This window comes from Mus caroli, chromosome X, assembly GCF_900094665.2.
Source record: "Mus caroli chromosome X, CAROLI_EIJ_v1.1, whole genome shotgun sequence".
NCBI lineage: Eukaryota > Metazoa > Chordata > Mammalia > Rodentia > Muridae > Mus > Mus caroli.
In genome coordinates this window covers 87,705,277-87,710,645 of record NC_034589.1, presented here as the reverse complement: position 1 = coordinate 87,710,645, position 5,369 = coordinate 87,705,277, and positions in this window count along the sequence as shown.

The window sequence follows — 5,369 nt, the reverse complement described above, 5'->3', positions numbered from 1 at the left end:
GTTTTCCTGTATTTCTTTAAGGACTCCTACCTCTTTAGGAGTGTTCTCCTGTATTTCTTTAAGTGGGTTATTAAATCCCTTCTTGATGTTCTCTACCAGCATCATGAGATATCATTTTAAATCTGAGTCTTGCTTTTCGGGTATTTTGGGGTATCCAGGACTGGATGAAATGGGAGTGCTGGGTTCTGATGATGGTGAGTGGTTTTGGTTTCTGTTAGTAAGATTCTTACCTTTGCCTTTTGCCATCTGGTAATCTCTGGAGTTAGTTATTCTAGTTGTCTCTTGTTGGGGCTTGTTCCTCTTGTGATTCTGTTAGCCTCTGTCAGCAGACCTGGGAGTCCAGCTCTCTCCTGAGTCTCGGTGGTCAGAGGACTCTCTGCAGGTAAGCTCTCCTCTTGCAGGGAAGGTGCACAGATATCTGGTGTTCAGACCTGCCTCCTGGCTGAAGATGAAGGCCTGAAACAAGGCCTGTCCCAGAGGATGTGTTTCCTCTGCAGTCTACACATTCACCTGCACAGAGTGGTCTCCGAGGGACACTGGGCATAAGATGGCTCTCTCACCTGCTCTGGTGATCAGAGCCCTCCCAGGCAGACACCTCTCCTCTGGTGGGGAAGGTGCCTGGATGTCTGGAACCTGAAATGTGGTCTCTCCCAGAAGCTATGTCGCTTCTGCCTGTCCCAGAAGCTGTGTTGCTTCTGTAGTCCACACTCTCACCTGGGCAGACTAGTCTCTGAGGGATCCAGGACCCCCCAAGTCTGTTTTTTAATATACATTTTTCTTAGCATATATCAAACACAGCAATAATGGATTTCATTATCGCATCTCTGCACATGCATGTAATATCCTTTGGTCATATTCACTTCCTCTGTTACCCTTTCTTATCTCTCCTTCTCCCTTCCCCTTCCCCATCTGAAATAATCAGACTAAGTCTTGATGCTAAAGTGGAACATTGGAGGGTACCCTGACCTTTGATCCCAGGGACCACTTAAACTGTCAGAAATCACCACACATATCCTTGGCTTAGCATTGCTTCCTGATGCTTTGTCAAAAAAAAAATGCGGGAACAACAAATAGCTGGTCTAGACTGAATCTGCTGGCATCCAATTTAGCATACTTAAAACCATTTCATAAATACATAAGTTTTCCAGCTTTCATTCTCATTATCTTATCTCGTCAGTTCTCTCTTATTTTCTATGGAGGAGAATATTCTCTGACAGCTCACAAGAATGGAATGAAGATGAGGTTAGCAGCATTCATATGCACAAGAATATGACATTTCCAGAGGATTTTTAGAGTTTAAATTAAGAACACACCTGCACAAATGTTAGTGATAGGCCCAAATACAATATAAATAGGTCACCAATACAGAGATGGTGGCTCTCCTCACATAAGAAATCTGTAGAGGTGAATGGGAGGTGTAGCTCAGTGGTAAAGTGAGTGTTTGCCTACCATGCACCCCGTGTGGCCCTGGGTTTGATCTCCAGCATTGCATGTGAGTATGCAAACAGACAGGAAAAAAATCCTACTCACATCCTGGAGATTTGGATAGGACAATGTGAGGCTAATGTGATCAACATGCAAGGACAGAGGGAGCCTGAGATGTCCCCTGATGCAGCCGCTCAGTGGGTCTTCCTGATATGTACATGCACATGTTGACACGGCAAGAGAAAGCATCCCAGCATTAACTCAGATTGTGAGATAATTATGACTTATTCATAGCACTGCAGGCCGATTACAATAATGATTGCATTTCTCTCACAGTTTCTCCCATCCTCCTTCCTGTCCCCGGGAAGCCTAAAGAACTTCACTCATTTATTTTCACCACACACCCATGGTTGAGTTAAATTTGTTTCTTTAAACCACAAAGGCATGAACCAAAGGAGTGTGCCGGGAGGCGGGGACAGCAAAATGGTAACTCAAATTCATGAAATAAGGCAGACTTAAAATGGACCTAAAATTATTTGCCTTCACCTGCTTAGATTTTTATAAGGTTATGGGAAAACTGTAAATACTCACCATAAGTTTATTTTAAGCTGATCAGAACCAAAGAGAAAGAGAACAAACAACAGAAAAATAGGGGAACATACAAGTTTGAGAAGTGGTCCAGCAGTATTTAGTACAGGTTAATAGGATCCACATACCCCATGATTCAGGAATTCAACTCCTGAGTAGATGGCTAAGATGGCACATGTCTACTAAAAAATGAGTTACAATGTTATTTTGACCATCATTATTCATAATATTCTCAAACTGGAGACAACGTAAATGTGTATTAATGTGAGAATGGGCAAGTAATTTGTAATGTATGCATATAATGAAATAATCCTCAGTTCAAAATAAGAAAGTGAAGAGACAAAATATTGGTTCTCATAGGTAATTATGGAAGAGGCTAGACATAAACCGAAAATAAAGCAAAAAAAAAAAAAACCCACCAAAAGAACAAGCCGTATGGTTCATTACTAAGCTCAAGAATAGACAACCATGCTAGCTGTGGTGAACATGTCTGTGATCCCAGGACTCCTCAGGCTGTGGCAGGATAGTGAGGTTGAGATACCCTGGTCTGTACAGTTAGACTTTGCCCTAAAAGCTAAGAAAAACAAGTTGCAGTGGTAGTAACAGTAGCAGCAGCAGCAACAAAATGTAGCCAAAACCTAATATACAGAATAATGGTTTTATTTGTTTGAAGCAGGGTCTCATGTAAGTCAATCTGGTCTCTAACGTAGTGCAAACAAGGGTGGTCTTGAACTTTTGATCCTTTTGCCTCTACATTCTAAGTCCTGGGATTGTAGGAAGGCAACATGACTCTTAGTCTATGAGACGTTTGGGGTCGAACCCAGATCTCAGTGAAACACCTTACTAACTGAGCTATGTTCATAGTTCTTGTAATTATTTCTATTATTTAAATATTGACTCATATAAGACATTCCAGATCATGGAAATAGTCTAGGTTATGATTTTATGGTGAAGAGTCAGGTGTGTATAAATATGTCAGAAATCATTGAACTGTACATATGAAATTAGGATACATTGTATACTGGACATCAACAAAAACAAAGACAAAGCTAGGAAGACTAGTCGGGTGGAGCATCAGCCAGGAGCAGTTAAGAAGCTGTGTGTTATATAAAATAAAAGGGAAAGTTGGTTTTATCATTTGAACAGAACTTCTTTAATGTCAGTGGCTCAGTATTGTTTTCCTGTGCCTTCAAAATGACCACCTGGTAGGCAATTAGCAAAGTAAGGGTATTTTTTTTCCTTCTCTCTATGAATAAGATAGCCATTTGATTTTGTATTTATTATAAAGATAATTGTGGCAGACTTCTGGCTGACTACCTAGCAGCCATTTCAAATCTTTTATCTTTTATAGGTTTATTATTTTCGATGCTGGAAAAACTAGAAAGTCACTTTCTTAGCCCTTTTGGGTTGATTGTATAATGGATGGGAGTGCCCTCAAATAATTTATGAGCATGTTTTATTATGGTCACATTCACAGGTGATACAAATTACTATACACTTTTGGCTTTCAGCAACTCAACTAGAAGAAATAGGAAACCAGGCACAATCCTCCTAGGTTCTAACATGCCTCCAGTCTATTTTTGGTTCATCGATAGTTATAGGAAAAAAGCAAAAACAGTGGGGGAGGGCTGTGGCCAAGGCAAGTCAACTATGTCTGCCAGAGATTTTACCCTCCTCTTTTGTTGGGCCAGACACTAATGGGACAAACAAGAAATTCTATACAAAAAGGAATAATGGATAGTGCATTGAATTTTGAACAAAGAAAATCACATTTCTCTACAGAGAATTAATGCACTCTTGCAATCAAATAGCCTTAGAATTTACCTAATTTAAAGGCTAGATAAAATATAAATAACTTAGCTCTCTGAAATAATTGGATCATAACCATTGAGCTATTAAAAGAGAAGGACCCACATTCCTTCTCTTATTTTCTTGGCATGAAACAAGCCAGGGTGGCCTCATGGGTCTTATCACTTTGTGCATGAAGAAAGCTTTGAACACAAGCTCTGTTTTAAAGCAGGATGAGAAAAAAGGCATTCATTAGAACATCTAACAAGATTGAAGAATTCTTGGATTGTACATCAGTGGCTCAAAATTGTTTTCATGTGCTAGTAAATTACTAGCCTTCAAAATGGCCATCTGGCAGGCAAGTCACATCTTGAAATGAGAAAAGGAAACTGAAAAGTCTGGAAAGACAAGAACAATAATGAGGTATTTTTAATTACCTTGAAGATATATAGAATAGGGTCTCTCATATTTAACAGGTGTACAGAATTTAAATGTTTATGACATTTGAGATTGAAGCAGCAAGTACAGGGCCTACAGAGGTGAGTATCAGGTCCTCTGCTTATATTTTATAGCTATTAGTATTTTCATGGGACTCTTGTGTATGTGAACAAGTATGTCTCTGACTCTTTTGCCTTTTCTTAGGATGCTCTTCTTCCTGTTGGGTTGTGTGTCCAACTTTGATATGATAGTTTTTGCTTCATTCTATTATATCTTATTTTGTCATATTTGCTTGTTATCCCTGAGAAGCCTGTTCTTTTCTAATGAGAGACAGAAAGGTAGTGGATCTAGAGGGGAAGGGAGGGGAGATGGGGAGGAATTGGCAGGAGTATATGAAGGGGAAACTACCATTGAGATGTATTGTACAAGAAAAGAATTTTTGATAAAAGAAAAAAAAAGCTTAAAAAAATCCTCCAAACTCAACTGGAAAATATGACATTTGATTTTATGTTTTTATTGTTCTAATATTTATATTCATGAAAAAATGTCCTGAGAATACCTCCATAACCTTCCCTAGATTCTACAAGGAACACTTTGATGTGTTCTATCACCTAAGTATCTGTTGTTGTATTCCTCAGTGCACCTTATTTTTCAGGTGCATTTTCAGATAGGCTGTGATAAGAGCACACCTTTTGAGTCTTCTGGTCATTTAATTTTTAATTTTTTAATGAAATAGTTAATTTGGGTTGAACTAGGCACACTCTCTCTCCTCTCTTATACTCAACTATTTGTCACTGAACTTGTGCTAATAATTAGCAGATATTGGAAACATCTTGGATTCTAGGAATATACTTTTTTTTTGCAATAATTCCCCAAGGCAGGTATTATCATTATTAACTTGTACGTGACAGAACTGAGATACAATGAGTTAAATATCTACCCGCCATTGCATCTCATGCAATAGTGGAGCTGGGACTTTGAATTATGAGCCTAATTCCTGGCCCACCAATAAGAATGACAAGGTAGTAGATCTTTTTTTAATTTTTAATATTTTTATTACATATTTTCCTCAATTACATTTCCAATGCTATCCCAAAAGTCCCCCATAGCGCCCCCCACTTCCCTACCCA